We start from the raw sequence: 12,357 nt of genomic DNA on the forward strand, positions 1-12,357 counted from the left end.
CACATGAATAGGTTATTGAATGACACATATTATTTAAGAAGAAATATTTGATTACTTAATAATAATATTCTCAAGATGATGTGGATGTTTGTGAAGAAGATGCCATTGAATTGTATAAAAACAAGGAGCACCCCATAATAAGTGTGGACTCAGTTGTGGCAATACATAGTTAGTTAAATTATGATGAAAAAGATTTTGTTTTCTTTAAAAAAAAAAAAACAGCAAAGACATTTTGTTCTATCTGTTCCAAACACTGATGCTAACAGTTCATTACTAACCAAGTATTTCTTCTTAAATATTATTCCATGATTACGCATATGATAGGAAGTTACTAGACACCCTTCAAATAAAGTGCTACAGAAATTTGTCACATTATATTAATGTTCTCTATGCATGGTTAAGCAATCCCAAAAGAAGGCAGTACCTTAAATACGGTATATCATTGCATGCTAATTCAGTTAAGATAAAATCAATATCGAATCAAAGCACTGTGAATCAAAATCGATTTGAATCAGGATATCAATGCCAATACCAAGCATTATTACACTGCAATGTATTTTTAATAAGAGACATGGATTTTTTTTAAAGAACCAAGGCACATGTATGGTGCAGCTTCTGTGGTGAGTTATGGGAATGCATAATTAAAAGGAAAACAAAGCTTAGAAAATGAAAGGGCAGAGTGTGTGAAGGAGCAGATTATAGCATCACAAATAAACTACTGACTTTGAGGGTATGGTAAAAAAAAATAACTAAGGAGAACCATGTTTGAGTAGCATCTATTTACTTTATCAATCCAGTGGCAACAGTCAGTATCTTTGTGAAAGAAATAAGCTTTTGCATACTGAAAGAATATAAGCGATCATAATGGAGTCTTATTCAGTAATTCTGGTCTAGTTGCCTACCGAACACAAACAGTAAATTAAAACTGGGCATCAGCATTCAAAAATGCCAATAATGGCAGCTGCCAATAACTCTTTGAGGTGAACTTATGCCCCTGGAGTTGAAAATGTACCGCAGAGGAAGATGAAAAGGATAGACGTGAAATGTACAGCCATTCCACTTTTAAAATACCTGAAATTCACAGCAATGGTTTGCTATTTACCTTCTTAAAACATGGATACTCTATTTTGCAACATATGTGCAATCTCAAGATGCAGATCAATAGTCAACAACATTTTTTGGCTTCAAAATTAGACATTTTAGTCATTTTTAAGGGTTTTATTTATAATGAGACACCGGTACCCATAAGCTCCATTTTAAAAGGCATGAGTGGAACTAATTAATTTTAAAAATGTAAAAAATATGCTTCACTTTGCACTGCAACTCCTAATACAAAAATTGTTACCATCATTTTTATTTTCAGGCCCTATCAGTGTTTTGTTTAAGAAAGTATCCTGGTTCTCTAGCATTTCCATGTGTTTCTCTCATTGATCTATGGTTTTAAACAGTTTAAAAAAGTACCCATAAGCTCCATTTTAAAAGGCATGAGTGGGAGTAATAAATTTAAAAATATGCTGCACTTTACACTGCAACTCAAAATACAAAAATTGTTATCTTAATTTTTATTTTCAGGCTCTATCAGTGTTTTATTTAAGAAAGTATCCTGGTTCTTGAGCATTTTCATTTTTTTATTTCTCTCTTTGATCTGTGGTTTTAGACAGTTTACCAAACTCCACTGTGATCTTCTTTTGCCTGTGTTTAGATTCCTTTAGATTAAGCTAGTAGTGCCACATTTCTCCCAAAAAAACTGCAGATGGGAGTCATTTATGACTGCCAGCTATTCTGCTATAGTGAACCTTACTTTATGTAATAAAACCTCTCTGTTTAAACTGCTGGTTTTGGCAAAATTCTTCATTGGGCTGGAGATCTGCTTGTGAGACCTTCTCAACCTAGAATGATGTTGTTATGATGAAGGCATGACTAATTTAAATATGTGTTGTTTATCTAAATTCATAAGGTTTGAAATTAAAGAGATGAAAGGAGAGGAAGAGAAAATTAACCCTTGAATGTTTGCTTATGTTGCCCCATCTGCCACAGGTCACAATCCTGATTAACTGTAATAATAATCTAATGTATGACACTGTGTAAAATTCTTTCTATGTTGTTTGTAGGAATTCACCACTCATACTGGAAGTAACTGTTGCGTGTCTTTTAGTCCCCCCACTTCCACCCCATCTCGATGAAAAATGTTATCACATTTTAGTCCCTATTCCAGAATGGCTCTAATTCAGGCCATACTGTAACAGCTGCAAGCCTATTTTACAAACAGCACAGACTATTTTTATCGGGGATAATTATTTTCCTCTGCAGGTTTGCCAAATATTAAAACAATTTAAAGCTTCAACTTAAATATTAGCAAAAGAAGGTCACTGAATAGTGGGGTGATCAAATCAAATGTATATATAAGTAAAACTCCCAATAGTGTAAAGTGAACAGTTGTTTTATTTAGCACTAATTTCATCACTGTGTTATTCAAGATAAGCTATGCAATATTTTAAAGTTCTGTTTCTGCACATTACTTCCAGGATAAATCAATTCATGTTTCTGATTGGTTAGGTGCATCTTCACTGGTAAAACTGACAGCAACACCCCTTGACAATACATTTGGGACTGATTTTTCTACTCCACTGTTCTGCTGTTTGATCTGTACTAATAAAAGATTATAAAAACTTCTCTGGCACATTGAAAGTATCATTCTGCTCCTGATCCATAAGGCCTTGTTCACACGGGCATTAAAATCGAGCGTTTTTTCGTTCGTAGCATCCGGTGAGCGCGGATCAAGCGCCGAGTGTTTTCTACACGTAGGAGTCAATGAGTGTGTTCACACGGGCTTTGGTGACGTGCGTTTGTCCGGCAGCGCGTTTATACGGCATCAAAAAAACGTTGCATGCAGCTTTTTCTTGGCGTTCAAAACCCAACGAACGCAAGGAAACCGCTTCTAGTTCGTTTTCTCTGCGCTTATTTTACGCTTCGGAGGACCGGATATTTTTATGTTTTCATATACAACATATATATTTTCATATTGCTTATTTTATTTTATTGTCTCATGTAAGTTGTAAACCATGAACCTATTAATTTATGTTCTAATATAATATTTGATACGATTATGTGGGGGGCAATCCATGGCGGGGGCATTTCAGTGCATAACACCGGTGTAAGCGCACACTCGACTACTGTTTCCTTACCTCAATGTGACAAGTAGTCTCTCTTCGGGGCTAACACCAAGTCGCATATTGGTTGATCGGCGTGCAATGTGGCATTGCACCAGCTGCAGCAGACAATCAAAAGTGGAAACCGACATCCGACAGTAATTTAAAAAATTGCGCAGAAATTTTCGCATTTCTTCATAAAGCACAAAAAAACTTCCTTTAACCCAACGTTGTGCAGTCAGAGGATGAACCCAGTAGCGGCGGCGATTTTTTCTCTCCCTACGTCGCTATATTACGAGTATTTTTAAAACAAGAAGATTAATATCTAACATAGCAAAATGGTCCATATTGAAAGAAGGCACCTCAAATAAAACGACAAGGGCTTTCATATCCAGTTCCCTCCACAGGTTAACACACAAACTACAATTTGGGCTGCAGGCTGGCGTTAGACAGAGACAAACGAACGCCGGTGTAGAAGTCAATCGATCGCCACCACAAAATGCAACATAAACGTCTAGGACGTTCAGAGCAAGTTCATTTATCCAAAAAATTTAACGCCCGTGTGAACAAGGCCTAACAGTGACATGCAAAAGTTTGGAAACCCTTTTACTGTGAACAGTTAAGTGAACAGAAGATGAACTGATCTCCAAAAGGAATAGTTAAAGATGACACATTTCTTTAATATTTTAAGCAAGGTGACTTTATTCCCATCATTCACAGGTACAAAATACCAAAAAAATAAAAATGGCCTGAAACAAAAGTTTGGGCACTTAGTACTTAGTAACACCTCATATGACAAGTATCACAGCTTGTAAATGCTTTTCGTAGCCAGGTAAAAGACTTTCAGTTGTTACTTGGGGTATTTTCACCCATTCATTCTTGCAAAAGGATTCTAAGTCTGCAAAATTCTTGGGCCATCTTGCATGAATTTCTCTTTTGAGATCGCTCCACTGGATTTCAACGATGTTTAGATTGGGGGACTGTGACAGGGCAAAGGAATTCCATTCTAGATTTTGAGGCATGTTGTGATCATTATCTTGTTGTAGGACCCATGTTCCTTTCAACGTCAACTTTTTTTTTCAGATGGTGTGGTGTTGTGCTTCCAGAATTTACTAGTACTTATCTGAATCCATTTTTCCCTCTATCAAAGACATGTTCCCTATGCCACTGGTTGCAACAAAAGCCCAAAGTCTAATAGCTGGAGAGGAGTTCTTTTCCTGGAATTCGGCACCCTTTTTTCTCCTATAAACCCTTGCGTATTATTGCCAAAATATTCTATTTTGACTTCATCAGTCCACAGGACTTGTACCCAAAATGCATCACTGCAGAGTAGAACAGTGCACCACTACTGCAGAGTCTGTTAAATCTTCCTGAAGGTCTTTTGCAGTCAAAAGGGTGTTTCTTAGTCGCTTTTCTAGCAATCCAACAAGCAATTCTCTCAGAAAGTTTTCTTGGTATTCCAGACCTTAACTTGACCTCCATCATTCCTGTTAACTGACATTTTTTAATAACATTATGAACTAAGGAAACACTTTTCTGTCTTCTTGTAGCATTCTCATAGCCTTCTCCTGCTTTGTGAGCATCAGTTATTCCATTTTTCAGAGTGCCAGGCTGCTGGAGCCCATTGCTACCGATTGTTAGAACAAGGTTTGATGAGTCAAATATATGTAATTTGCATCACCTGGGATTTCCTAATGATGACTGTAAACAAGTCATAGCTCCTAATGTGCCAGTTAAGGTCTGTGACCGTAGTAAAAGTTATCCAAAACCTCAAATACCTTGGGGTGCCCAAACATTTGCATAGTGCTTATTTCCATTTTTCATTGTACAATAGGCTTGGGTGGTAATACAGTAATATGGTATTCCACGGGATCAAAAAATAGCAACGGTATCAGTTTCAATACTGTTATACCGTCATAAAAACAATGCACTTATATAGGAGACGAGGATTAAATATTAAATATAATTTATTTAATGCCTAAAAATGTGTATGCGTGGTTGTCATCACGTGACAGCATGGAGGAGAAAGAGAGAGGTAGGGAAAGATGGCGAGTCGCGCACCAAGTGACCTGGTCTCGAAAAAGAACACAACTTCTGCAGTTTTTCAGTATTTCATGTTTCGACCGAACGAGAAGGGAGAGGCGGTAAATACGGACGAGGCAATTTGCAAATTGTGCAACAAAAAGGTGACCGCGAGAGATGGAAATACCTTGAACCCAAGGTCGCATATACGAAACCACCATGCACTCACTGCTGCGAGGATGGACCCGAGTTCACTCAGTGCAACAGTTTCAACGCCTCCCGATGCAGGACCAACAACATCTAGGTCCACCGCCAGTACGCAGCCGACGATAATGGGGGCCTTCGGGAAAACAGCAAAGTACAAAAGGGACAGTGTCCGTTGGAAAACCTGTACTGATGCCGTGACAATATACTTGGCGAAGGAAATGGTCTCTTTCCACACAGTGGAAAAAAAGTCCTTTACGAACATGGTAAAGGTCCTAGGTGCCCAGTACGAGCATGCTGTTTCTTTTGTACTCCAGGACATGCAGAGGAAAGAATGGTAAAGACCAGTAACTTCGGCGCTATATGCAATCATCAGACACTCCCCATCTGCCCGTGTCGTTCAAACACAGGAACATATATTGGTGTAAAAGTATAACAAAAGTGCACTTTTATTCAAGTGCACTTTTTCCATCGCCTTTTCCTGTAAGAAGCAATGTACACACTTCTCTCTATGCTGTGGTTTCTATTACACACCTGAAAGAAAGAGACAATACGTGTGAAAATATCCAGCATACAGCAACATGCGGGGACTGGCAGGAACACTCAATAAAACTGAATAAAAAGAAAATCAAGTGACGGTGAGATATGAAGAAGGCAGCTTCGCCAGCGTCTGTGTGTCAGAACCGGGTGGGGGGGCGTTAGTATGCATCGTGGTACAACGCAGAGATATAGCGCGTCTGTATTCTGTTTCTTTTGTACTCCAGGGCACGCAGAGGAGAGAATAGTAAAGAGCAGTAAGTTGGCGCTATATGCAATCATCAGACACTCCCCATCTGCCCGTTGTTTTGTTATACTTTTCAATACTTTTTATACTGCTCAAACGGGCATGCTCAAAAATACACGTGTAATGCCACGAAAAGTGCACGCAGACACTTCATTTCGCAAACAAAACAAGTGCACTTTTATTCAAAACTACCTGTATAACCGAAGAAAAAGAAAGCAAGTTACAGTAGGCGATTGATACGACAGCTTGCATGGTGCAATGCTAAGAAGTGCAGATTTTCATTCCGTGCTATATAAAATCATCACATTCAAATATTAACAGTTCCCACACACCCAAGGACCGTCCTTCCTACATTTACTTGTTGCCGTGTACACACCTCTCTGTGCTATGGTTTCTATTACACTGAATGAGCACCTGACACTGTACTTTCTTCCCTGGGGGAAGGTCCCGCATCAGAGAATTTCCAGTTCCTGCATAAATTCACACCGATCTGACGCTGTTCGCTTTCAAATAATATTGCATTAGTGCGATTATATTTTCACATATATTGTCTCTTTCTTTCAGGTGTGTAATAGAAACCACAGCATAGAGAGAAGTGTGTACATTGCTTCTTACAGGAAAAGGCGATGGAAAAAGTGCACTTGAATAAAAGTGCACTTTTGTTATACTTTTACACCAATATATGTTCCTGTGTTTGAGCGACACGGGCAGATGGGGAGTGTCTGATGATTGCATATAGCGCCGAAGTTACTGGTCTTTACCATTCTTTCCTCTGCATGTCCTGGAGTACAAAAGAAACAGCATACAGCAACATGCGGGACTGGCAGGAACACTCAATAAAACTGAATAAAAAGAAAAGCAAGTGACGGTGAGATACGAAGAAGGCAGCTTCGCCAGCGTTTGTGTGTCAGAACCGGGTTGTGGGTGTTTGGCGTTAGTATGCATCGTGGTACACTGCAGAGCTATAGCGCCTTTAGTGAAAACAGCCGTGTCAGATGGGGTTGTATGGATTGATTCTGAAGCGACTGAGAGAATGAAAAGTGAATAAAAAAAAAGCTAACCTTTACAAGGATCATAAATTGCACCGGCTGTTACAGACTGAAATCAAATGTATGCTTTTATTCTAAAACAGTAAGACTAAGAGCAGTTTACTTCTCAAAACGGAGGGGTGCAGGATCGAACTTGTGACCTCTTGATTCCCAAGCGGGGCTGAGTCTATTGAACCACAGAGGCAGTTACAATAAAGTGGTGTCAATGTCGCATGTTAAGGCGGCTTTTTGTTTCTGCAGTTATATTTTTGAATAAAAGCGTAATTGTGTTATTCTTGTGAAAATGTTTCTTTGCTATTTGGACTTCAGGCTTCATACACTATATAGTTTATGCCTACATTTTGTCATCTACTACTAGAATATAAAAACGTTTGTTTTAACAATGTGTTGACACAGATTACTGTAGAAACGGAACAGACATGAAATGCGTGTGTTCCAAACAACGATCTATTATTTCCACTCTAAAACTCCACTTCACTCCCAGATACTCAATCAAGGCATGAGCTGGGAGAAGTTTGGCACGTTCTAAATTGGTGGGGGGATGGAATAGCCGGCTGCTCCAAACTTCTCTTTATCAGCACATTTAGAAGACAAAGGACGCTGGCGGAGAGGTGTGAAGGGATTTAAGAAGCAGTTTAAGGTGGGACGGAATTACGAGTTTTTTCATAGGCTCTGGTAATTCTAGTGTTAATTTAATTGATTTGTGTGTGAATCTCCGCGCGAAAACTGTTCTGGATGTTTATGTTAATTTAATTCTGTTTGACTGTTGTATTTGCACTTTTTTTATAAACTGCTATTTGTTGCTAATAAAAGTTGTTAATTTTGTTCTGCATGTTATTTTGTTTCAATATTAGTGATTGATATTCAGTTTCTGAATGGTTTAGGCACAAGCCAACAGTTTGGTGACACTGTCTGAGCCTTATGTCACAATTTTTTTATTATTCACAGTAATATCGTATACCGAGGTAAAATAGGGAGGAGGTTATCAAAATTTGGATACCGCCCAACCTTACTGTACAATTGTACAAAACATAACCAATACACTAATGTGGCATAAAATAATGAAAATAAATGTGCACACTTTACCTTTACTCCTTTTGGTGATCAATTCATCTTCTGCTCACTTAAGTATTCACAGTAACATGCATTTTAAGCAAGGGTGCCCAAAGCTTTTGCAATCCACTGTAAAGTTAACTCCTGAAGCAAATATTCCTGCCTTAATTGCTGTTAATACTAGAAACTGGTTTCCTTTTAGAATAAAAACAATGTAAAATAACTGCCACATTTAGAATTTACACTTTTTGCTTTTAGCTTTAAAATGAACATTTTAAAAAGCCTGTTCAATGTCAATGTTAATATAAGCTACCACAGCCAAAACATAGTTTCAAATTTACTGTAATCTGTATCACTGGCTGCTGAATTGGCACAATAATACAACAAAAATAGTAAAATTTAAAAAAATAGTCAGGTCACACATGTTACAAGAAATCACACTAGTAATTTTATTCCTTGACTGCCTTTTCCTGCCTGAAGCACTCAACTGCCAACATGTCCTTGTGATATCCCATGTAGTGGGATGTGACCCCAGCCAACACTTGGACAGCTGATAGTTTATGAACCGAATAGGATCAGTGGAAAGATGAGACACAGACAAAAATTAAAGGCTGAATGGTGAAAGTTTAAGTGATTTTTTAAGTGCTGTACAACCACAAATGCAGTAGTGTCAGGTGGTTTTTGAGACACAGTCTTTCAGCACTGACACTTCTTCAGAAATAAATAAAAACAAAAAAAAAAGGAAAAAATATGGTGTATTTACAAAAACAGTGCACTCCTACAAAAACTACACACACACTCCAATAATGAAGGTTGTCTTCTTTTATCTCTGGCTCAAAAAGCTCCTCCAACAGGGAAGAAAAAAATGCTCAAGAACAAAAACAAGTGTATGTATATACAAAAACAACTGCACCAAAATTCAAAATGATCCCAGCACCAAATAAGTATACAGTAATCCCTCGCTATATCGCACTTCGACTTTCGCGGCTTCACTCTATCTCAGATTTTAGATGAAAGCATAACTAAATATATAACGCGGATTTTTCACTGCTTCACGGGTTCTGCGGACAATGTGTCTTTTTACTTTCTGTACATGCTTCCTCAGTTGGTTTGCCCAGTTGATTTCATACAAGGAACGCTATTGGCGGATGACTGAGAAGCTAACCAATCAGAGCACGCAGTAAGTTCCTGCGTGCTGAATGCAGTGTTAACCAGGAAGTCTCATCTCACTCATTCACCATCAACGTGTTTCGCTGTGTAAAGAGTTGTGCTCTTTTGTGTTTATCTTTGTGCATAGTCAAGCCCTTCATTATGGCTCCAAAACGATCTGCTACTGCTTCAGGGGCCGTGCCCAAGCGCCAACAGAAGATGTTAACGATGGCCGAAAACGTAAAAGTTTTAGATTTGTTGAAGGCTACGATTCTTTTTGTTTAAAAAGTAGGAAAGGAATATAAGATCTATGGCCGCAGTGTCCTTTTAACCAGGGTGCAAAACAAGTTGTAAGTGGATGTAATAAGGCAGTAGTCTGGATGGAATCTGCTTTAGGGATTTGGATTGAAGACTGCCAGAAGAACAACGGCAGTGCTACACAATCGCCTGAAGTGGCTCCTTTAGAAGAGCTGTAATGCTCTCCTTTGTTGGCAGTAAAATTAAACTCATTGTTATCGGACAAGTCATCGTGTCATTGTTGGTGAGTAACCATAATTAATTTTCTACTTACAGTACTTAGTACATGTACGTACGTTTATTGTCACTGTACACACTTTTACTGTATACTATTTTTCTTGCATTGTACGTATTTATTGCTGGTGGCCTGTCTATCGTAATGGCTGTAACATACTGTATGTGATATCGGAGACACTCAATATCTTTAAAATAATATTTAGGTTTTACTGTATATAAACAGTGTGTTTATATACATAATTTCAATGAATCTTACCTAATATCTAAGAGAATACAAAGGGATTATGCTGTATAACTCTGCGGGGAATATTTATAAACAGTGTGGGAGAGTTTATAAGGGCTTAAAATATATCAAAATAACCATACAAACATATGGTTTCTACTTCGCGGATTTTCACCTATTGCGGGGGGGTCTGGAACGCAACCCCCGCGATCGAGGAGGGATTACTGTATTTGGATCCCATAAAGACGCGCTATAGCTATTTATCTATCTATCCCCTTAGCTGTTTTTTATATCTATTATACAGTGCCTTCCCTGTTTGTTTATATACAGTATTTAGTGACTTCTCTATCTGTCTATGTCTTATGGATATTAAAAATTACAGTTATAAAGACATTTGTTCATGTTAATTGCAGTCTCAATTGTTAAAAATAATTTTTTAAAAGGAGCATCCCACATGAAAATACAACAATCTGACTGACTTACAGTACATACCACTTTATATGGTTAAAAAGAAAAAAAAGATTCTCCCCAGGGAATCGAACTCCGGTCTCTAAGGCGCAACAGGCCTGCTGCACACTGATTAGCTAAGCAGTCTGTGTCAACTATCCGCAACTTCAGGCTTCATACATTATATAGTTTATGCCTACATTTTGTCATTTACTACTAAAATATGAAAAACGTTTCTGTTTTAAAAATGTGTTTACACAGATTACTGTAGAAACGGAACGCACATGAAATGAGTGTGTTCCAAATAACGATCTATTATTTCCACTCTAAAACTCCACTTCACTCCCAGATAATCAATCAAGGCATGAGCTGGGAGAAGTTCGTGTAAGTTCCAAGTAGGTGGGGGGAAGGAATAACCAGCTGCTTGCAGCTTGTCTTTATCGGCACATTTAGCAGACAAAAGACGCTGGCGGAGAGGTACGAATGGATTTAAGAAGCGATTTAAGGTGGGACGGATCTACGAGTTTTTTCGTAGGCTCTGATAATTCTAGTATTAATGAAATGAGTATGCCTAGAGTTAACACAAGGTGACAACTCTAAATTTGAAGACAAGTCAAACAAAACATACTTATGATCACTAAAGGTTACATTACAAATTGTAACATCATTCAAGCTAACTCCATAAGAATAAAACAAACCCAATGTATGTCCCCCACTATGGGTAGGGCCAACAACATGTTGTACGAAATTAAAGGAGTCGGAGATACACAGAAATTCGGAAGTCACAGTACATGAAACATCATTCACATGGATGTTAAAGTCACCAAGCATTATTATTCTATCCAGCTTAATAATGGTGGATACAAAATCTTGAAAAAAATCAGCAAGAAAAGGACTAATCGCACCAGGTTGATGATAAAATACAATATATTGGGGTTACACGCCCAACTTTAACAATCTGAAGTTCAAAAGTCTTACTTGAAATGGTAGGAACAGAAAGACATAAAAATAACTTCTTAAAAACCATGGCGATCCCACCTCCACAGCCAGTGTGCCATGGTGTGCTAATGAAAAAGCATTCCTCAGGGTACAATTCTATCAGATTAGTAAAATCAGAATTGCGCTGCCAAGCCTCCATCAGGAATATGAAATCCAATTTATTACTAGTAAAAACGTAATTCAAAATAAATTACTTGTTTGTGATAGAACATGCATTAATCAGTGCTACCTTTGCTGGTAGAGTCATAGAAACAGCGGCTGTGAAATTAGCATTTTCTGGAATAAAAGGGATAGTGCAGAGCAGTCCGGGATTACTCCCTTGGCGAACTCGGCATCTCGGTCGGGGAGCAGGGAAGCAACAACTCAGTTAATCCTGGCAGAACAGGTCTCAAGCACGCCGGCCTGCTCAAATAATCCTCAGATAAAGATGGAAGATCCACATCAGAAACACACCGCCATAGACACAGAAACCTTGCATGCACATCTGCCCTTTCCCCATGTTTCCTCCGACAGGACCGCAGGTTGATTCTGGTGCCATTAACCAACAACGTAGCATTCACAAACAGCGAAGGAAAGAAGGTATAGTTGTAATGCTGAGAAAAATTTTCCATTGCTGATCTAATGTTGATCAATGAAATGCGATCATACACTAATGTGGCTGGAAAACCGCATACAACTAGTGTCACAAAATAAACAAAAAACATAAAAAAAATCCCACAAACGCAATGAGCAGGGCAAGACAAA

At 38.3% G+C, this 12,357-nt stretch overlaps 1 protein-coding gene across 5 annotated transcripts in view; it reads right to left on the bottom strand.

Moving 5' to 3' along the window:
- The window catches only part of herc2 (HECT and RLD domain containing E3 ubiquitin protein ligase 2), a 390,659-nt gene that overhangs the window by 283,314 nt on the left and 94,988 nt on the right, over positions 1-12,357 (bottom strand). The gene's annotated exons all lie outside the window — the stretch shown is intronic.

This window comes from Polypterus senegalus, chromosome 2, assembly GCF_016835505.1.
Source record: "Polypterus senegalus isolate Bchr_013 chromosome 2, ASM1683550v1, whole genome shotgun sequence".
NCBI classification, from domain to species: domain Eukaryota; kingdom Metazoa; phylum Chordata; class Cladistia; order Polypteriformes; family Polypteridae; genus Polypterus; species Polypterus senegalus.